At 34.6% G+C, this 23,632-nt stretch overlaps 1 pseudogene; it reads right to left on the bottom strand.

The window, feature by feature from the left end:
* Window positions 1-271: 271 nt before the first annotated feature.
* LOC149540990 (uncharacterized protein At4g15970-like) lies at window positions 272-2,301 on the bottom strand (annotated as a pseudogene).
* Window positions 2,302-23,632: the final 21,331 nt, after the last annotated feature.

Here is a 23,632-nt window from a genome sequence, read left to right as displayed (position 1 = left end):
ATCCAATTCTTTCAAGTATAAATACATCTCATAATAATATTAAATAATTATAAATATAATTTTATACAACATCTCGCTCTTTCTAAAAAATCATAACATTAAATTCAGGTCATATAACTTAAAAATTGTGAATATAAACATATAATAATCATAAAGGAATATATAATAATAATAAATTTCCATTAAATTCCAAATTTTTATTTCTATCAACCAATTAATAACACCTTTAAAAGTTAGTTATACTAGCATTTTCTTATATTCAGTAACGTACTTACAAAGGGCCACATTCTATTCTACTTCTCCAACCCACCTCTCTCCTTCCTTTTAATTCAAAAGTGTTATTCAGATTGAAAGATTTGAATAAAACCCAATCATCGAGAGTGTCTCTCAAATAAGTCATCTTCTTCTTTAAACCTACACAACAATTGGTGTGCATAGAATAGACTTCTTCTAATTTTTCCTTCAGTTCACAAAATCCACTAAAGTAAATTGTATCAAGGAATAAAACATCTATGAGAATTTGAGTAAAATTTGAGGAATATTTCATCATATTAAAGACATCTTGATCATGCCTATTAGGATTTATAGTAGTATATGCATGCCAAAGTTCATAGAGTTTAGTAGTTCTTTCATTCGTTTTAACAAATGAAAATTTGTATTTGGATCATTTGATATACTACGTGAATTATGTTTATATAAATCACAAGATACTTGAAAATCTGCCTCAACCAAGAACCTCTCCAATGGATTTCGTAACCACATGATATCTACATCCTGTAAATAATATTCAAACAAAATTAGTAAAATACATTATATCTACATCTGTAAAGAAAAATTAGTAAAATTCATTATATCTACATCCTGTAAATAATATTCGAACAAAATTAGTAAAATATTTTAAGACAGATAAACTATAGGAGCGTGAAAGTATGAGACAACGAATTTGAAGATGAATACATGAGATGTCTCAAACAAAGGTAGAAAGACAAATTAGGAGATTACTTGTATTGGACAAAGCTTCTTGTTGAGCTTTTTGCTTTGTTTCTTTTTTTGTTTTGATTTTTAGTATTAAAAAAAAATAGATTTGGTGAAATTTTCTACTATTCAATACTATCTAATTAGATTTGGCTAAAAAAATATCATTTAATTTTAATCTATTAGAATAATGAATAATTGTTTTATTTTGATAAATAAGAGAAAGACTATGTGAAATTCTATTTCAAATTCTATTCTTATTAGTTTATTTTCTATACTAGTTCATTTATTAGATAAAATAGAATTTAAATTTTAAAATTTATCAAATTTATTATTATTATTAAAAATTTCAACATTTAAAGGTGAAATATACACACTTCACCACATCAAAGATAAATAGAACTTTGAATGATTTTCAATGTTATAAATTTTGTATATAAAAAACTAGAATAAAATTAAAGATAAAAAACATTAATTGAAATATTCATAGACTAATCAAAACTTTTAACTCAATAGCTAATTAAAAAGATCACTTCTACTTAAACACCAAATATACCAAAACAACCACATAGACTAGTAAACTTTCTTTAAATACGCAGCCAAATATCCTAGAGTCAATCTAATGAAACTACAATGATCAGAATAACAATGTCAAATTTTTCGATGATCGTTACAGTAAACATCTACAACGTGGGGTATATGAGGAAACTTACAGTAAACACAAAATTATATCCTCGCTCAACCACAGTCTTCAAGAAGAGAATTTTAGTCTGCGTCGTCTTTATATAATCCTTTGTCCCAAAGGACTTCTCCTCGGTAAAATCAACTCCTTCAGTCCTGAGCTCATAGCAATGAGGATGAATTTCTATGCAGTGGATGAAAGCTTTTGCATCCATGGCCACAATGAGCAGGTGGTTAAGTAAGTCATGTGTTCCTTCCCCAATCCTAAAACTCTCAAGAAAAAGATCTATCAAACTGTTTGGGTCCATCCATGCCCCATTCACTGGTGTGAGTATCAGAGTCTTGTTTTCCATTGAAGCCTTTGCCAAAGCAATCTCCAACTCATCTGAATCACTTACAACTTCTATCTGAAAACAAACCCAAAATAATACTGAGTTAGAAAATAGTGTGATTCAAATCATAGATTATTACAAAAGATATCTTAATATGAATTAAACTTACATATGGAGGTGTGGCTTCAGTTTCTGTAGATAGAGGCCAATAAGTTCCCTTAGTTACATAGAAACACACCAATAAAACTAGTGCTAGAGAAATAATCAGAAACATATCTCTGATTGGCTTATCAAATATGATTTCTCCTTTCATCTTCAAATTGGAAGAGCCTAATCAGCCTTAGAATAACTGATTCGGTCTTGAGAGCTGCATTCTAATGTCTTGGAGATTATATACAGTGAAAACGGCTTTGTCAACCATATTAGGTTTTTTTGAACTAACTCATAATTCTAGGGCGTGCAACGTGCAACTTTTATATTTGGCGTTACACTACCATCATTTATTTGGGCGTTGTGAATGATGTATTCAAAGTTTTAATCAAATGTATTATATTGAATTGAACAGAAAGAAAGGTTTGTTTATCATCCATTAGTGGGATTGGCAATATATTGTATTGGGTTACATAGAAAGAAAGTTGACAATCGTGACAGGAGCAAGCAAATTGCAACTAACAAATGAATAAATAGCCTCTTTTGTTCACAAAGTGGACATTAACAGATGGGCCATCATGGGTGGATGCCCAATTTATGGGGTGTAACTAAATTCAACAAGCACTGCAGTGCAGCATAGTTCCTGCCAAGTGCATAACTATGGTAGAATTTGATTTTGATAGGAGTTATGTCAGATTAGAACGGGCAAGATTTTCAATCAATCAAGGTGGTATGAGTCAGTTGATTCCAAAGACTGTCACTCCAAAGACTGGTTTCATAGTTGTTTAGCGTTTATTTTCAATCAATCAAGGTAGTATGGGTCTGTGGATTCCAAAGACTTTCCTTCCAAAGATGGTCCTTCCAAAACCGGTTTCATGTATAATGTTTCACGGTTGTTTACTGGTTTCATGGATGACGTTTCACCGTTGTTTATTGTTTATTATATGTAGCAAATTTCAAAATTTTCTTATTGTTAAATATTGTATTGTAACATTTTCCATAGGAATGCTCTAATTCATTTTCAACGGCTATATTACTATTACATTAGCTTTAGCTTCTTTTACATTATTTATTGTTTCTATATAATAAAATAAATTAACTAATAATAAATATGTTAAAACATAGATATTGACAGTTATGTTCTTATATCTCAATGTTATAATAAAAGTAATTATATATTGCTCTAATGTCGACTCTTTCCATTTTATAAGAGAATGGAAAAAACAGAGAGAATGTACTAAACACAAATTGATTAGAACTTGATGATGGCATTCAGAATAGTTATCACAAATATTTTATTCACCAATTTTCTTGACTCTTGAAAACAATGGAATTTTTTATTTTAAAAATGACATTCGCATTTTGTATACCTTACTTTTATTAGTACAGAATTAATAGAATACCAACATTTAGATTCCAATTCAGCTCTAATTCACTTATTTACTTAAAAACAAATGAAATAAATGCTCGATTGCATTACTGCGTAATCAAATAAATTTTTGATTGCATTCCTTCCTTTCGCCACTCTCTTGGATTTCTTGGTATGGAATTGATTATGGAACATAATATCTTTAATTGTACAAACAAAAAGAGCTTGGCTCTACCATTGTCAAATAAATGTTAGCGTTAATGCAAACCTACATCTTGCCTACAAAGTATTGTCAACATTGAAAATGTATTTGCCAATTCACAATGGATCTCCATCGGTTATGGGATTAGGGAAATGCCATTAGAAAAACCCTCCCATCTAGAATCTATGTAGCTGCTCAAATTAAAAATATGTAGCTGCTCAAATTAATATTTAATTGGTTCACAAATAAAGTAAGGAAACGAGATTTTAAAAATTGAAAATTCAGTCCCCATGTAATAAATAAATGACTGTAGGTTCACAAATAAAGTAAGGAAATGAGATTTAAAAAGTTGAAAATTCAGTCCCCATATGATAAATAAATGACTGTATGCTAAACAAAGAAACTCACATTAAAGACAGTGCAATTCTATCAATGTAGGGGAGGGAGGGAACAAACATTGAACTCACAGCCACACTCGCTAGTCGTGGATGATACCTCATACCTGCAAGCGTGGATGATACCTGATACCTGCAAGTGGCACTACGTCTACTTGTGGTACAATTGAAACATATGAATCAATTGATTATAAAGTCGTATTGATTTGGTACTTGAATTGAACTGTCAATAACTTTATCACTATCAGATCTGCTTTCAATTCTGTGTTTATTCGTTTGCAGATTATGGAAATTTCTATTAATATCATAAATTGAACGACCGAACCCAGGGAAAAACACCATACTCCCCAAACAAAAACCAGCAATCTGGATTACCATTTGAGAAGTAGAAAAAACACACAGCTCCTTTTCATAAACAGATGACAGGATAATTAAACTGTTATAGACTAGTGAACCACCGACAGTGCTGTTAAATTAACTGCAAGCCCGTGTTAGAAAAGAGAATACCGAACTTTAAGAACCTTGTGATCATGATGGATAGTCTATGCTAGATTTTGAGGAACCACAACCTTACTACTTTGTAAAACTGGAAAGTTGCTTAAGGGAATTATCAATTCTTTGCGCATGAGTCTCGCAAAGAGAAGGATGTCTCTTAAGTTTAATGAAAGGGGAATCTCCATAATTTAGAACAGATCTAGGCAGTCATCAGCAGCAGCCAATTTCAAAATCAGTTCCGAGAATATCATCCAATAAGATGCCAAAATGCAAAATAATTTTAAAAAAGTTGACAAATCCAAATAATTCTCATCAAACATGTTATGGAAAGTCATTTTTTCTCTTCATAGATCTGGATTTATAATTCAATTAAATGAGAGGTAATCCTCCCTCTTAACTATAATATTCTAAACTCTTTCAACTAGTAAACATGATGTCCAATTGAAAAGTGAAGTTTGAAAGCCCTGAAAACGTAGTTGATGAATGATTTCCCATTGCATGTACATCAAGAAGCATAAAGCCCTTTACTGCCTGCATGGAAGGAGAATGCATTTATCTGTGTATTAAAGCCAACAACCAAAGTGACAATGCCAAACCCCCTACTTGTCCGCACATTTTTGCCACTGTTACATACACATTTCAACCTTCCACAATGGCAATGCTAGAGCACCTTCCAACCTGCAAGATGTATTGTTAAAAAAAATCAAGTTAATTTCATCAGAACAAATGTCACAACCCTTGTACAAAGTGCGGTACGAGAAGAAGTACATCAAATGCTTGTAAGAGATGAGGGACCTAGATGTCATGCAGAAACAGTAGTTTTGGTTCATGGTTTTGGGGATAGCTCATTCTCTTTCAAAAACGTCCAGTCAATTCTCACAAACAGCGAAACAAAAAACAGTACCGGATTTTTCTACCAAAACAAAAACAAAGATATATACATGATGAAATCCATTTGCAGTAATTCAACTAACTGTAGTGGAAGACAGTATATAACTGTCTTACTAACCATTGAACAGAAGTATAATTAATAACATCAATTGTATTCAGAGGAAATAGAAAGCAGATTAAATCTCCAAGCACACTCCATATGTTCTCTAGACACGAGTTCTGCATGCAGGGTCTTTCACAACTGTCAACAACTCCATACTGAAGTAAAATGAATCATCATTAACTTAGCAAGTTTTTAGGGCAAAAGCAAAAGGGATGCCTGGACAAAATGGCGGTGTTACAGACTGTCTATAGCTTGAAAAACCCAAAACCCCATAATGTGGTTTTCCCTTACAATAACCCTGCATCGTACCTCAGAATTTGTGCTTACTGTTTTGTCAGATAGCTGTCCTCTATCGTCGCGCCTTCTCCTGCATCGTTAAACTCAAATTTAGCCTCAGACCACCTGTGACCATAGAGATATCCAATCACTCAATAGGAAAAAGCCATTTGATTAATATAATAAATATGGTACTCAAAATTCATGCAACTTCACCAGCTAGACTATGAAGGAGAGAGCAAATGTTTTTAAAACTGAATCATTATTAGCTGTTGAAGCTAAGTTTAATCGTTGCTTAATGCAACACCTAGGCAATAGTTCTCTGCCTCGGTAGGAACCAATAATTGGTGGCATTCTCTTTTTCTTCATTGGAAGGCGCAAATTCTTTCCGGATATTTGATTTGCTGATGTTCTTGTTTTCAGTTTCGAGTGATGCCTGATGGAGATATATATCATGCTGTGGAAAATCCTAGCGTGTAGAACCTTTTCATATGATTAATACAAATCACCATCAAAATCAAAGGCTCAAAGTGTGTTTAGTTTAAGATAATGTTTTATAAACTAACAGTTGAATTTGCATTTTTAGTTTTACTTGTTCTTAGTTAAATAATTTATTTTTTTAATGTTTAGATGTATATAAGTCTAGTTCAATTGGTTTATCTAATTAATCTAAATCTTATCTTTAGTCCTTTTCTATTATAAAAAGTTCACAAGTTTAACTGTGAGGTCATCCTAAAATTCATAATGCTGATCTATTTAATAGAAAAATAAAATTTAAGCACCTAGTTGACTAGCTCTATTTTACACTTTTGTCTTAGCTTGACCATGGACAAATTTTCATTACTTGGTTTTATGTTTCTATAATGCCAAATAATGTATCTTACATTTTAAGGATGCCATAAAATGGGATGATCAATACATTGGCTACAATCATTTGCATCTACATTATATGGCAAGATCAAGTAAAGGGTTTGGACATACTCATTTATTGCATGTCTGATTAGAAAATAACACACATGTTTCATTTCAAAAACCAACAATGTTCTTGAAACAAGTTTGAGTTCAAAATCACACTTCAAATTATGCTACTAATTATAGAACTCAAGGTGAAGTCTCACATTATGAATGGAACAATGATAATAAATCTTTTAGGAATTTTAAAATCAGATAGCTCCAAAGCAAGTTTGAATATAAAATCATTCTTCAAACACTAGTTCCAAAACTCGTGACAAAGTCCAACATCAATAATGAAACAATGGCCAATGAACGATTCAAGAATTTTACAACCTGACACTCTTTTAGGACAAGTTTGAGTTCAAAAGTGCATTATGGATTTCAATAATAATTCTAGAACTAGAGGTGTGAGACTATATCAGGTTGAATGGAACATTGATCTTAAAGTACATAGTCATAACTCAATGGGAAATTATGAACCTTCTATTAAGACATTTTGGATCTAACAACTAGTTTAAAACCCAAAGTTAGAAATGGAACAAAGGTGAAAGAGCTAGCAAAACTAGACTAGAACTTTTGAACTTCCTATAGAGTATTTTTTGTGTCCAGAACAAATTGTGTTATTTGAACTTCTAAAATTCCTTTATAGTATTTTGAGAATTATGATTTATGATTTGTTTTATTTTTTAATAAATATTATTGAGGCTATTCTTTTTTAATTCCCTTTACTTCAATGACCCTTGGCATCTCATGAAAATTGCATAAATTGATTTTGATTGGGATGATACTACTTATTGGCTTTCATGCTTCTTTATTGATTTTTTTACTTAATATGGTTTTTCAATCCATAGATTTTGCACTATGTATTGTAATTGGGATCTATAATTTAGATCAATGATTCATAGCTTATTCACTCTTGTATATCTCATTGCACATAGACAACTTATCAAAGGTTTGAATGGAAAGAAAATGACCCTTCAAATTATCCATGTTTGAGATGCACATGATTGTAGATGGTGGGATAGTTGACTAGTTATTAGAAGAACCATTAAAAACATTAATGGAAGAAATATTGATGCTTAAGAAGTGAGGGTAAAAAATGAACACCACAAAATCAATATTTGGTAACTCCAAAGGTTCTTCACTTAAGGGAAAATACAATACCATGCTCATTCATATGGAGGGGTTTATAATTGGAAACGCATGGGAAATATATTTCCTGAATAGGAGCTTGAGGGAGATGTTTGGGGAGGGGATGGGAGTTTATACAGGAAAACATGTGGGTAAGTGCATCAAGATGCTAGGAAAAAAGAAGGGTGTAAGTGGCCATTATTTTTTTGAAATTAGGTTTATAGTTAAATACCAAAGAGAAATACAAAGTCATGCACTAAAAACTAGGAGTTTTGCAAATAATAAGAATTGTAGTACACTATAAATCTATTTTGAAAACTACAAATTTTTTAATTTAATATGGTAAGAGGGTCAAACCTACAATAGACAAAAAAAATTCTCTTGATTTTTGAGAAAATCATAACTTGGTATATTCTATGCACATCAAAAAAGATATAGTTAGATTTGTTATTTTGAGAAATACTTTCATAGAACGATAGGTAAGAGTGAGAGCTACAAGTTATTTATCTAAAAAACAAAAAAATTGTTGATTATTTTTTTACAAGATTTTGAAATGGTGACTATTACAAGCTAGAGTTGTCATTTCACCAAAGATTGACCTATTCATGCCCAATACAACAACTACTAGACTTATAGAACATAGGAAGTGGTTAAGCCATGTCACAAATCCCAAAGAGGAAGGCTAGCAGTTAGTCCAACAATTCCCCCCTCAACGATACCCAAGGAGATTTAAACCTATGACCATGCTTTGATACCACTTGTTACAAGCTAGACTTGTCGTTGCACCAAAAGATCGACCTATTAATGCCTGATACAACCATTAGACTTATAGAACATAAGAGGCGGTTAAGCCATGTCACGAATCCCAAAGGGGAAGGCTAGCAGTTAGTCCAACAGTGACATCTTGAAAATTAGGTGCTTGTTCATACATTGCATATAACTTGCATCAATTTTTATTTTTAAAAAAAATCTTGTAAGTGTATAGAATCAAGTGTGCAACAATATTATAAACTTTATTTTAATTTGGTCAAGTAGATGAAAATTCATTAAGAAAATAGTAGACATATGCCTCTTAGAATTGTGAAGACACTGGTAAAGAAAATAAAATTTTACTATGGTAATTGTTCAAGGTGGAAATGACATCAATGAGTGTAAAAATGAAGACTATAAATCATACAAGTTTAACACTTTCTCCCTAAGTCATTCAATACAAGAGAATGAGGGACTTCCAAACATAACTCTCAATTTATGACTAAAGTTAGAATAGAAAATTGTAGATAAAGGTACAAAGGGATGCCAATACTAAACCCAAGTTATATCAAGAAAATATGTAAGAAAGAAATATTTCATGCAATGTAAATTAAGTAAAGATATCCAATGTAAATGTGAAATTGAACTAGCGAGAAGTGTAATATAGGTCTAGGTGCTAAATATATGCAATCAACCCAATTAAGGTACAAAAATAGGTCTACACTAAAAGATGAAATAAGTGATAAAGTACTTACCTCAAAATGTGCAAGGGAATGTCTCATTTTGCTCCAACAATTATGGATTTAAAACTGACTGAACTTCTAGTTGTATATTTGTGATCATGATAGAAAGTTTAAAAAAAAGTTATTTTCAAGTCATACCTCTAGGAACAATTTGACTTGGTGGTAAAGCGTCATGGCAATTTGTGACAAGATTGACATGTTCCAAAGACTCAATAGAAAATTTGACCAAACTTCTTTTAGAAGGTCTTGGCAAGTAGTTTCCAAATTTGTGGTTGCAAAAAGAAAGTTTAATATAGTATTGGTGTGTGTCTGTGTGTGGTTATGAAGGGGTTTGACTTAGTCAACCCCATGTTTCAGTGATTTCTACCTCCACGAATAGCCATTAAAAATAATGTTGTGTGTGTACATTTAGTGTTGATGAACCCTATATAGTAGATCTAGAATGTAAAGAGATAGGAAATTCTAAGAATATACTCTATGAGTGAAACCCTAGCATGTAAATGTTCTTGTAAATATACATATGTGCAAAATATGAAGAGACAAAGATCATATCTACATATAACATGGAAATAACATGGAAATCTTAGACATAACTCTACTCATCTTCATGATCTCATTGCATCTCCACATCAAGGTGTCATGTAGTGATTAAATGTTTGAATTGAAAGAATTTTGATGAAGATCTCACTTTACAATGAAAGTGTTATGAAGGTTAGTAGTTAAGTGTATTCAAACATCTGCCTTTAGTTAGTAATATATATATATATATATATATATATATATATGATATCTAAAATTAACATTTTCTCCTCCTCATCATATTTTGGAAGGATCTCTAAAATTAAAAATCAACTAAGTTCCATTGGGAACAAAGTAGAAGATCAAGAACTCTATATTAGCACTTAGAGGATTACCACTATCACGAGAAGCATTCATTCAAGTTGTCAGTAGACCCTCAATCCCATCATTTGATCAACTAAAGACTGGTTGTACATTAGAAGAGTCAAGATTAATCTCTAGAGGTATTGTATTAAATCTAGAAGAGAAAATCAAGCCCTTTTCAAGGAAAAAAGAGGAAATTTAATGGAAAGAAACATGACTATAAGAAAAAGAATAATAAATTCAATAGAACTGATTCCTCCAAAGTTAAATGTTATAAGTGTAATAAATTCAGACATATCTTTAGTAAATATCTTGAAAGGGAAAGAATCTTAGCCTCATTAGCCGAATGTAAGAAAGATGAAAATCTATTATTCTACACTGTTTTACCAAGTGAGATAAATTCTAATAAAAGTGTGTGGATAATAGATAGTGGTGCTTCCCAACATATAATAGGATTCAGGGAAAATTTTGAAACGCTCAAAAATTACAAATCTAAAGGAGTTACTATTGGAGACAACTCCACTCATCCAGTCAAAGGTATTGGGACACGTTCTATTCAACCAAGGTCTAGAGTTACATAAAAATTGAAAGATGTTCTATTTGTACTTGGCATAAAAAGAAATCTAATTTCAATCTCTAGATTAACTGATGAAGGATTTCAAGTTACATTCAACAAAGACAAAGTTTTGTACTGGCCTAAAAACTCAAATCTAAAAAATGCTATTACCATAGGGACCAGAGATGGGACCTTATACAAACTATGCAACATTCAAAACCAAGCTCTTAATCATAAAATATTAAATGATATCTTTACATATTAAATATTTGTGATGTTATTATTAAATATTTGTGAATAAAGATATCTTTACATATTAAATATTTGTAATGTTATTATTAAAATTAGATTGTGTGGTTTTCGAATCAAGTCAATTGATTGATATTTTATGAATATTGGTTCTTTTATCATCAAAGGTTGTGATCCAAAATGTTGATAAAAAAACACAATCTACTTAAAAAGGAACTACAATAAGAACTCATGAGAATGAATGAAACACTAAACATTCACTGCATGTAGATTTAATGCTCAGAAAGAACCAAATTTTTAATTCAAAATAAAATCATGAATTAGAAAACAACGCTCTTAATTTTTTTTGGAATAAAGAAAATTCAAATATTTTTTTCAATAGAATAATACGTTTTAAGGTAATATACATGAATATATCTAAGCCCAATAAATCTATTATAAATGTAAGTGCTAGTGTGTAGTATATATGTTTTTGTATCATTCTATTATAGATTGTTTAGACATAATTGAATCGAATTACATTGTACAATATCTCTATGAATTGTGAGAAGATGATATCTTTAAATATTAATCTTTGTGATGTCGCTACAAGGATTCAATTGTATAATTTTTGAACTAAATTTATTGTTAGTTTGTCTTCTGGATTCGATTGTGTGTGAACAAAACAAAAAAATTGTTCACACACAATCGAATGTAAAAAACAAACTAACAATACTGATTGATTTTGGAAATTTAATAGATCTGAATTTATTGACTCATATTTCATTAATAATACTCTATAAAAACATGTTTCTCATTAGAGCAAATGAAACTGTAAGCACTTATTACATTTGAGTGTTCAGCTCATAAAGACATATATAAAATATAGCTTCCATGGAAAAAAATGTTCTTCTGAATTTCTTTTTCAATAAAAAAATCAAATATTCTTCTTAATAGATTCATACATTTATAATTAATAAATATCAAATGGCGATGTCTATGTCGACATCAAAACTGCAATTTTAAAATATCACTGCAGGTACTACTCCGCGGAACATCCGAAAGCCGTTCGTGACCACAAATCACACAAATACTCCCCAGAAAAGCAAGGTACCTGATCAAGTGCCCGAGAAGACCTTCCACGACATTATTATCAGTTAGGGCAGCCTCGTTTCGGCCCAGGGCAGACCTGATGTACTCTTTCGCGGTGCCGGGCAGCAGGTAACCCAACCCCAAGGAGGTCCCGGTTTCGAGTCCCTCCTGAGAGCAGACGACTTCCACGGACTCCGTCAAAACCACGCGCACAGTGAGGGGGCGGTCATTGGCCACACCAATTCGCCGAAGCACATCATCTCTCTCCAAAAACTCATGAACATCAACCTCAAACTGGAAATTGGGGTTGGGTTCGTCGAAGGTTCGAACCCTGCACCACTGAAAAGCATTTCCATTCTCAACGGCCTTTGCCTGAATCATTCTCATGCTGCATTTACAGCCATCCCGTGGAAAGAAGCCGGTGGCCCAGAGCTCATCTGCAACCGTCCATTTGTCAATCCGCCATCCTGATCTCTCGGAGCTCTCCCTCTGCTGCCGGCCGCCGGAAACAGGGGAGTTGACTTGGTCAACGGGAATGGCCACCGCTGCTTGTGCTGCCTCGTGAAGCGCCTCTTTCGCAGACTCACAAGCCGTCGCCATTGTTAGAAACAGTCAAATCCACATCACCTGCTGTTAACAACCAATTAGAATCAGATTGCTTGTCAATTCCTATAAATTTGGTAATGGATAGAAATGACCTCCTTGATACTAGGTCATACAACCTTATCACCTTATCCTCTAGAATCATCTTCTCATCTCATGGGCTCTCTATATATAGAGGCCATTGCATAGCCTTGTTGAAATCAGTTTGATGAACAAAATTTGCTTCTCTCTTAAGTGTTTATTTCTGTTTTCTCCATTGCCAAGTATTTGTGCTTATTTCAGATCTTAGTAAATCTTAGATCTGTTATTTTTATCATGATATCAGAGCAAGGTTTCAAATTCAGCTAGAGAGTATAATTACTTCAATCAATGCCTCTTTCTTTGTAATCTTGAGCTCACAACAAGCTGTTAGATTGTTGGGCTGTGCTGTTGGGTCCTATTGTTTATCATGCCAAGCGCTGTTGTGTCTTGATGTTATCAGAGCAAGGTTTAGCCAAGTTCATCTAGAGATTTATTTAGAAATTCAGCTAGAAATATTGCTAGAGGGTTTTGTTGAAGGAAAATATATTGCTGGAAATAGTTTGTTTGCAAGGCTGATATTTTTTTTGGAGTGATATTTGGTTGAAGGGTTGTTATGCTGCTGGAATATTGCTAGATTTGTTTGAAGGCTGATTTTTTTGCTTACATGGGTTCTTCAAATGAAGTTATGCCTATCTTTGATGGAAGTGGTTTTGCAGATTGGAAGATTGCAGTCAAGAATGCTTTAAGAGAGAAGGCTTTATGGAGGTTAGTAAATAAAGAAATTGGGGAACTGTTGTGACCGCCAATCACCATCGTGCCAGCCAAGGCCCCCCCACTTTCTGTTTTTAAAATTTTTTGCCAGCTTTTTTTTCTTTTCCTTCTTCCACGAAGCGTAGTTTTGAAGAAGTCACGAAAAAACTGAATTCCTCCAATCCTTAAGAATCCCACTTCCCATTAGGGCACAGAGCGCAGTTTTGAATAAGTCACGGAAAAAGCGAAATCCCTCATTCCTTGAAAATCCCGACGCGAAAATCGTGGAGCACAATCGTGAGGAAATGAAGAAATGTTTTGATGAAAGAATTTATCATTCATTCCATAGAAACCTCATTCTTGCATTCAGAAAAAGCCCTTTCCCACAAATTCAGGAGCGCAAGTTTAAAGAAGTCAAAAAAAAAAATGAAATCCCTCATTCCTTGAAAATCTCGATGCAAAAATTGTGGAGCGCAAATCCAAGGAAGTCAGGAAAAAAACCGAAATCCTCCACTCCTTCAAAAGCCCGACCTGCAAAACATGGAGCACAGTCTTAAGTTCTTGTCTCGATCTCAAACCTTTTATATGACCTCGTTGACTCAGAAATCCTGAGAAAGTTGCAAGGGAAATAGTTTTTAGCGTGAAACGACAGTACTCATTCAACCATTCTTGGCACCATGAAATGTATAATAAGCATCAAGATATGGAACCTGTATTATACATTTGGCCTGCCAAAAGTAGTGCAGTTTTTAATATGTACAAGGATGGGGTGAGCCTCCTTTAGCGGCAAGGAAGTATAAGGAGACAAGTTCCTTCTTATAAAGATGAGTATTATATTATAACTATCTTTGCCAAAAGAAAATTGCAAGGATATGGTGTTTTTACAGGCACAAAGACAGATGAGAAATCCCAAAGTTCTCCAGGGCATGATCAAAATTTTAGATTTATCTAAATTAGTCAAGAAGAGTTGCTCTTCACACAGATTCAGAGAAAAAAGCGGAAAAAACAAATTTTTTTTAATTTACATTTCAAAAATTAAATATTACTTTTACTAATATTTAATTTGACTTCTTTTGAGTAATATTCAAAAAAAAAAAAAAAAATGGAGAAAAAGTTGCAAAAGAATTTGATATTTTTTTTTTTCATTGGAAGTTAATTGAATATTGATTTTTTTAAAAATTGATATTTAATTAATAAAACTAAAAAAAAAAATCAAAATAGAAGAGTACTTGGCTTCATCATGAAGCTAAGAGCATAAAAAATGGCAACTTTTTTGAATCAAACAACAAAAAGTGACAAGTGGCACAAAAAATGGAAACCTTAATGGTTAAGTAAAGCAGCTGCTTAATTTTAGTCTGCAGCTTTAAAGGCATTTTTAAAGGATAATTTATATAAAAAACCCTCTCATTCATTCAGGCTCACACAGAAATTTGAAGAGCAAATCAAGAATAAGAGTAAGATTTGAGGAGTTCAAGGGAACAGATTTTTTGAGAAATTTTCTGAAATTGTTGAGGAATTTTCTAAGAATTCACGAAGGAAGATTTTGAATCCCATCAGAAAGGAATTTTCTTTGTAGAGAGTGAATCTTGAAAGGAGTATGGAAATTTTGGTGAAATTCCAAAATCTTTGTCTTATGGACAAGTTGTATCTGTTGTTTTAAAATACTTTCCTTGCATAGTCTTATGTATGTACGTTTTCTATTTTGCAGGAAAGGAAAATGGCAGAGCCCAGGGGAACAGGAGAAATGCGAGGACAACTGATAAAGAATGAAAGGAGAGGATTCTGACCTGAATCCAAAATTGTGTCAAAGTGGCCAGAAATCAGAGATACAAGCCTTGACAGCCTTGATTTGAAAGATTTCAACCAGAGAATGCTCGGATACAATGACCATCAACCGACACACCTAGACACAAGAATTGTGAGAAGTGGAATTTTTGCTGCAGCTGCTTTCCCTCCTTCTTTTCAGCATCCAGAATTGATCGTAGAATGTACTAAACACTATAGTTCTAAAGACAGAACCATCCGAGATTTTGAACGAAATATTCTGGTAGATTTTTCTCCGGCATCCATTTCTGAAGCATTTGGAATTCCTTCAAATCCAAGGATGGTCACAAAAACACAAGAGCAAGCACTGAGAATCTATACATTTGGAATCAATTTTTGTGAAGAAATAATCAACAAAAAATGGCTGAAAAAGAACAGACCGCATCATTCCAAGATTCCTAAAGAAATAGTATGGCTTGACTTGCAGAGGGAATATAGTGATATGGTCATGATTTTGAGTCAAATATTTGGCATGCCTTATTCTTATAGGTTTGAATCTTGGATGTGGTATTTTATTGAGCAGGTAATGGAGGAAGGTGACAGAATAGATTGGGCTGGGTTCATAAGTGATAACCTAAATGAGCAGTTGATGAATTTAGAGTATACAAAGAAATTTTACATGAGTTCCTATGTCATCTAAATGCTAGCACGGAGGACAAGTTATGATGGACTACGATGCAAAGGACCAATTAAAAGCGGAAGCCAACACCTCAAAGTCCACGAATGTTACCCGCAATTGCATTTGTATTCAAAGGATGATTACATGAGGGTTAATGATATATTTGCCATGCACATAGTAAGAACACTACAAAAGAGGCCACATGTAAGAATGTCAATAGGTACAATGAAGTTGGTTGAAGAATATCGCACCTGATTCATTCGGTTTCCTACCTTTTCATACATCCGAGTTCAAGGATTCTCCACGGAGCCATACAAACTTCCCAGGTATCCAACAGATAAGATGGTCTTGTTAGAGCTTACTCGACAACTTACTGCCTATGACAAGATTCAAAAAGCGAAGAAGAAGTTGGGATTGTAGTTTCCAATTTCCATAGGAGAAGGAAAAATTGAGGTATGCCCATGTCTAAAAGCTGCAAAGAAATCATTAAATGAGCTCCACTTCTTTCGCCTTCCGCTTTATCCAAAGAGGAATGATTTTGATCCTTTCAACAAGATCTCATCAGTAGGAGGGTCAAAGTACCAACACAAGGTTCACCTTGAAGACTTTTGTGCAAATGCAGCAGATGAGAACGAGATTAGAAAAAGATTGCATTCAAGACTACCATTGAACATTATTAGAACATGCAACATATTCAAGGTTCCTGATCAAATGGAGGAGGACTCAAATGTGATGCAAAAAGGATTCAATCCAGAAATGACAGCTCAACCATTTGATTGGAAGAAGAAAGAAATTACAGATCTCGAAGCCCTTACAAAACCAGTCTTAGATTTTACAAAGTGGTCGATCGATCATAAGCTTGAAAAACTAGTTGCACCAGCTAATGGATTCACATATAGGTTGCTTGGCCACAGACCACTTACGGATGAAAGATCAAGACAAATATCTAAAGGGACTGTTGAAGAAAGGGGAACTCCATCTGAAGATGTAGGAACCAAGAAAGGGAAGGAGGTACCTCGAGAAAAGCATCCTAGGATTGAGGAAGTCATCCAAGAATCTCAAAATAAGAAGCAAAAACACGAAGATGCTCCCTCTTCTCCATCTCGAACTCCAAGTGTCCAAGAGATAGAAACCTTTGAAAGGCAGGATGTGGGGACAAGTATAAGGAGATTTGAGCAAGAAGAGAATTTGGATAGGCCAATTCATGATAGGATGAGTATAAATGCTTATGAAAAATCCATGCAAGAAAGAGGGAGAGATCAAGATATTTCTACAGGAGAAAGTCTTGCCATGATCTTAGAGCGATAAATGATTAATGATGGAGATGGTCCACTAGAGGAAGAAACTCCAGGGGTAGCAATACATCTTGCAAGTGCTGAAGCTATAGTTCCTGAGGTTACAATGGATAGTCCAGGAGGTGAAGAAGAGATTGACATTCAAGCGGTCCAAAGGAAAGAACAATTGGTAATTCTGGGGGACCAAAGTATACCCATTCCAGAATGGTTGAGACAACGAATTCAATTGCATCAACAAAAGGAGGTTGATACAGCAATTGAATTACAGGAAATTTTTGACTGATCAAACTGATCAGAAGAACAAGGGAAAGCAAAAAGATATACTAAATTCATCAGAGGAGAATCAGGATCCAAAATCGTGCAGATTGTGACTCCCATAGTTGAGAAAAGGAAAAATCAGATTACTCTAGATGAATATCATGTTACAGAAGTAAATCTTGGTCGGGCCTCTCGAGAGAAAATATTAGAAGAATTTGATGACTCCACACAGGCTTTGAAGGATAGGTTGAAGAAAGTAGAAGAAGGGTATGAAAAGAAAAAAAAAGAAATTCGGGCCTTATGTCAGTACATAAATAACTTGCCTCATCCAGTACGAGAGGAAGGTCCATCATTTGTCCCTCCAACAGGTGTTTCCAGTGAAGTGGTAAGTGATATTGATAGAATCAAGCAGATTGCTCAGGGTGCAAAAATTTGGATTGAAGGAATTCAAGAGGTAGCCTTCAAACATGCAGAAGAATTAGTGCAAGTGCACAATAGGGCATTGGCTGCAGTCTCTAGGATTCAATGCATGGAGGAATCATGGGTGGATGAGCATATTTACCAAGAAGAGGTGATTGTCGACATTCAAAATCCGATGGATAACCTAAAGCAAGAATTGATTAATTGTTGAGTTATTAGCAAGGGTGATTTCTATGATTTTATTCGATGGTACAGTGCAGTGATCATGGCTAAGGAAATGTTCGAGAGCTTTACCAGGGAATCCAGTCGATGGAAAAAGATTGTTGATAACATCAAGCAAGGAATATCAAATGCAGTTGCATCCTTGTTATCACAAAGATTAGGGTAAGAGGAAATGACAACTGATAATCTAAAATTCAAGCTAGAGGAATTCTTTCAGCTAAACGTATATGGAAGACATGATTTTGAGAACTTCTCCATCTTCTCAAATACAATGCACACTACTAAGGACTTACTACCAGATTGGGATGAAAGCTTGGGAAAAGCAGAAAGAGCAATTGCAGTTCTAGAATTCAAGCAAGAATCTGCACCAAGCATCGGTATAGAGGAGTTGGAAATAGTATTAGATCGATTTCGATCTTTCAGGCAAAGAAATCAAGGATAGATGCATTAAATGCAGAGTGGGTGTGCATGGGGATCATTTATTACACCCCACTCTTTCTTAAATTAGCATGCATGATGGGCATTTATTACCCACTACAGTAGTGGATTCCTTATGGCATTAATGCAGATTCTTTTCCATTGCCCTAACCCTAATTAGGGCTAATGTGGCATGATCTCGGCCATCGGTTATTGTGATCATCCGAGCCACCCGTTGTAATCGAGGACCTATATAAAGGCTTCATTTTCTCATTTGTAGGGGGTGATTTTTATGAGATTGTTGCTACGAGTTACTAAGATAATAAAGTTTTCATTGGAGTTTGGTGAATACTTCACGTGTCTTAGTGGTTGCTTGTTCTCCTAAATTTCTTCAAGTAGATTAAGTTTAGCATAGTCAATGTGTGGTGATTACAATGGAGAATATGATGGTGTATTGATGAATTCCTTTGGTTCATACTTTTGACGTTTTAGTGATTCTAATTCGTTGTGTAAAGTTATCTTGAACCCCTTTCATGCATATGCTCAACTTCTATCATTTGTATACATTGTTCTTTATGATGGTATATGCGGTGATATGAAAATCTTTGGCATAACCTTTGAAGATTGCATTGGTTCATGCTTAGTTGTCGTATAACTTGGCGAAGCTGAATTCAGTAAATTGAGGAATTTGTCCACTAGAATACTATTTGTTGTTATCACTACCCTTAGGATTAGAATAGAATTCCTGAACCACATCCTATTTAATTTCTACATATTCTGTAAAAAATCCAAAAAAAAAGCGCTTCATTGCAAAACCTTAAGATAGCTCCCACATCCAGTATGGCTTGAAATGAATATGAATAAACACGTAAGGCCCCTTGTGATCATCAGCAAATCAAATCAACCACTGATCTTATCCACAGTCAAGACCTGGCATTAAAGGAACCTTGAAGTCATTGTATGATCTTCTAGGAATCTTAGCATACACAAGACTTTAATCAAGAGAGGATAAGATATTTCGGTATTTTGTTCTACTGTTTGGTGAGTCATAAAACACACATCAACAAAAACTGGTGTAGAAGGAGGGCCTTAACTAAAAGATTTCATAGCAGTTTCACATACTGGAGAACATTAATTCATCCTCGCCCAAGGTACATCGAAGATCCTTGAGATTCACCCCGGGAGCGCATGAATTACAAGAGTTGAGTTTTGATCCAAAGCCTAGGCGAGGAAATAAAGAAGCATCTACAAGTCAGAATTCACCAAGTGTAGCTAATCTCACAAGGATATTCCAAACTCCACCACCTCAATATCAAGCACAAGGATCAATCCAAGGAGGAGTTCCACCAGGAGCTACACAAATTCAACAGTTATTTGTGCAAATACCTATTTCACCTGCAACTGTCCAACAACAAGTTCCAGCAATGGCCCAGCAATGGCGTTTGCAGAATGCATCACCCCTTGCAACGTTTGCTGCATACAATAATATTCCAAAGAATCCTGAACACTTTTGTTCTAAATTCTTTGTGAATGATGTGAATCGCAATGCTGATGAACACATTAAAATTTTTGATGATGTCCTCCAGAATAGAAACGTGCAAGATGAGGATGTTGCATGTAGACTATTCCCTCTTTCATTGGGTGAGGAAGCACTTTACTGGTATATCAACCTACCTTCAAATTCAATACAGACTTGGCAACAATTGAAGGATGCATTCCTCGAGAAGTTTAGATTGCCTATTACCCCTGCAGAATTGTACAGACAATTTATTTAGATAAGGAGACAAGAACGTGAATCAATTGGTGCTTTCAATAACCGATTTCAAAGGGCTTATTTGAGATTGCATGATCCATATCGCATAGGAGATGATGTAGCACGACCTATCTACTATGCAGCCCTAGACTGTTTCACATCTATGTTTGTTCAAAAAACTCATCCGGCTCCTGCAAGTTTGATCGAAGCATATGCTGAGGCGAAGAAAGTTAGTTTACAATCACCGGCAACTACGAATGGAGCACCTTGCTATTTTGGAAATGCAAATGCATTGAATCAAGGTTTTTTGAATTATGCTCTAACTATCAATCCAGTTCCTGCCCCTCTGAGCCAGTTGGTGTTGCACCCTCAAGCACCTATGTCGCAGGCAATGCCCACACAACCAATTTATCTCCAGAACTCGAAAAATTCTACAAGGACCCAAGGGGAAAAAGATGAGATGAGAGATCTGATTGAACAAGTGAAAAAGTTTTCCACTAAGGTCACTTACCTTAGAAATCAAAATAATCAGTTGCAAAATGCACAAAGAAATTATCAGTCATATCAAGGTAGCAACCAAGGTTATCAAGGGAATACCCCTCCACATCATTATAGTAATCAAGGACACAACCAAGGATTCAATGAAGGTAATCAAGGATATCGTAATAATAACCAAGGTCATCAAAGAAGATCATGGAAAACTAATCCAAATAATGGAGGCATCCCATCACCATTGGATAATCCTCCATCTGAGAATCGCCCAGCTGATAAAGTTTTCTTAGCAGAAGCTGCACTATCTGGATGGTGTAGATTACATGAGACTAGTCAACATTCTGAATTATAGTGTCACAAATTTCAAAGAGCAGCAGATATTTACAAAGGAGAAGTGAGGAACACTACCACATTTGAGAATCCTCCTCCTACGGGATATGAGATAGTACCCTCACCAAGATATGACCAAGCATTGGTTTTTGATGATTTTAAGTTTCCTCCTCCTGATTCTCAAGATTACATGCCAATACAAGCTAATCAGAAATTCCCACCAGCTTCAGCAAATGGTCCTATAGAGATTCCGCGTTATCAAGTCCCACCAGAAAATCAACCTCCACCAGTATCCCCGAATGAATCACTACATAAGGATGGATTTTTATTCCCTCCTCTATATAATAGTGTCTTGGTGGAAGGGACAAGTGAAGTGCAATCTTATCAACAAACATCTGGTAATACTCCAATAAAGACATATCAGAGGAATTATAGGAACCATGAGCCATTAACATCATCAGTTCCTCCAAATAACTTTTCAACTCCCCCACATCCAAATGCGAACAATAATCCTGAGCCTCTCAGAGACTCCCCTGAAAATCGACAACTCATAGGCTCTCAAGGAGATAGAGGCCAATCTCCCATGACAAATTCTTCACAAAATGATAAAGGAAAGAATAATCTTCAATCCTCTACTCAACAAGGAGAACAAAGGAAATGTAAAAATCCAGGACAAACATAGAAAGGAAGTCCTTCTAGAGAGGAATTGAAAAGGTTGAGTTCTTATGTACTAGAGGAATTCAAGAAAATTAAAGTAAGTCTTCCACTATATGAATTGATGAAGATTTCAGAAATTAGAGATACATTATTGGAAAGCTTCAATGACGCCCCCACAAAGATTGTTTCTCAAAATGTATCACATCCTCCAAGAGGGGTATCCAATGTCCAACAATACAATTTTGCGCAAAACACCAATGTTGCAGATGATGCATCACCATATGCATCTAAGATTGCTCAAAATCCTTCAAGTTTCATTGGAATGGTGCAAAACTCTCAGGATGATCAAAAGGTTACATCAAATGGAAAAGTATCTTCAAAGGATCCATCACTAGAAATGATGAAAGATAATTCTCCTATAGTGGAAAGTTCCATGACAACTCAAAATGGGATAAATTCTATACATAACAATGAGACATTTGATTCAAAAGGGGAGAAGCAAGTGGTTTTTTATCAAGGGAAGGAGGAACCTGCACCTTTCCTAGTATCTGTTAGAATTTTCGAAAAAATGTTACATAATTGTTTAATTGACTCTGGTGCATCAAGTAATGTAATGCCATTGGACATATGTAGAAAGTTGGGATTGATTCCACTTCAGACTGATAAGAAAGTCACACAATTGGATAAAACTGAAGTCCCAGTCGTGGGAGAGTTGAATAATATTCACATGCAATTGGCCTTTGATCCACGTGTTCAAAGTTGTATTGACATATCTGTTGTGGATATTCCTGAAGGGTATGGCATGCTTCTTAGTAGAGATTGGGCAAGGAAATTGAATGGTTATATTGCAACGGACTTTTCACACATGTGGCTCCCATGGAAGGGAATTCCCAATCAGATAAGGATAGAGAGCACTCTAAGGCTCCGGTTGTTGATCACTGAGTATGGTGAACACAATGAGATCTTGTTTATGGAAACCACTTTGGGATCATATATTCCCAAAACTAGTGAGGTTTTAATGTTACAAGGTTACAATCAAGGGGGATGTCCTAATGTGACTCCAATTTTCGCTAAGGTACCAGTTATGGATAATTCAGAACCATCACTGAATGAAGGAATGTTTGAGAATTTTAGGAATTTTGTCCTAAAAAGCATTAAGCAGGAAGTTGAACTAAGTTGAACTAGGAAAATATGCATCCATTCAAAATCTGTTGTTACCCAACTGGTGTAGAATACATGATGCTTTTCATTCTGAGATATCATGCACCATGTGCAAAGAAGCAATTGCACAAGTTTCTAAAATGGTTCCACAAGCATGGATAGCAAAAAATGTGGTCAGAATGAACTCATCTTGTATGAAAATTTTAGACCCACAGCAAAAAAGAATTCGAGAAGGTAAAATAGGACATGAAGAACATAAAAAGGAATCCAAGGATTCAAAGGTAAGATCACCCATGGAATATGAAAATGATCAAGTATGGACTCTATCCTTTGATGGATCCAAATCAAAGAAAGGTAGTGGAGCTGGTGTTGAATGCATCAGTCCAACATGAGAAACATATTTGGCAGCACATAGGTTGCAGTTCCCTTGTACTAATAATGTGGCTGAGTATGAATCATTGGTCATTGGATTGCTCCTCGCTATCCAAAAGGGTGCCAAAATCCTACATGTACGTGGAGATTCAGACATAGTCATTGGGCAGGTACACAAGCAATATACATGCCATGTTAAAAGATTGGGTTGGTATCGCAATAGAGTTTGGGAC

This window comes from Cupressus sempervirens, chromosome 9 (genome assembly GCF_028749045.1).
Source record: "Cupressus sempervirens isolate cs-2001-9-10 chromosome 9, ASM2874904v1, whole genome shotgun sequence".
Classification (NCBI taxonomy): domain Eukaryota; kingdom Viridiplantae; phylum Streptophyta; class Pinopsida; order Cupressales; family Cupressaceae; genus Cupressus; species Cupressus sempervirens.
The sequence above is the reverse complement of the archived record's forward strand: the minus strand, read 5'-3'. Positions and strand labels throughout refer to the sequence as shown.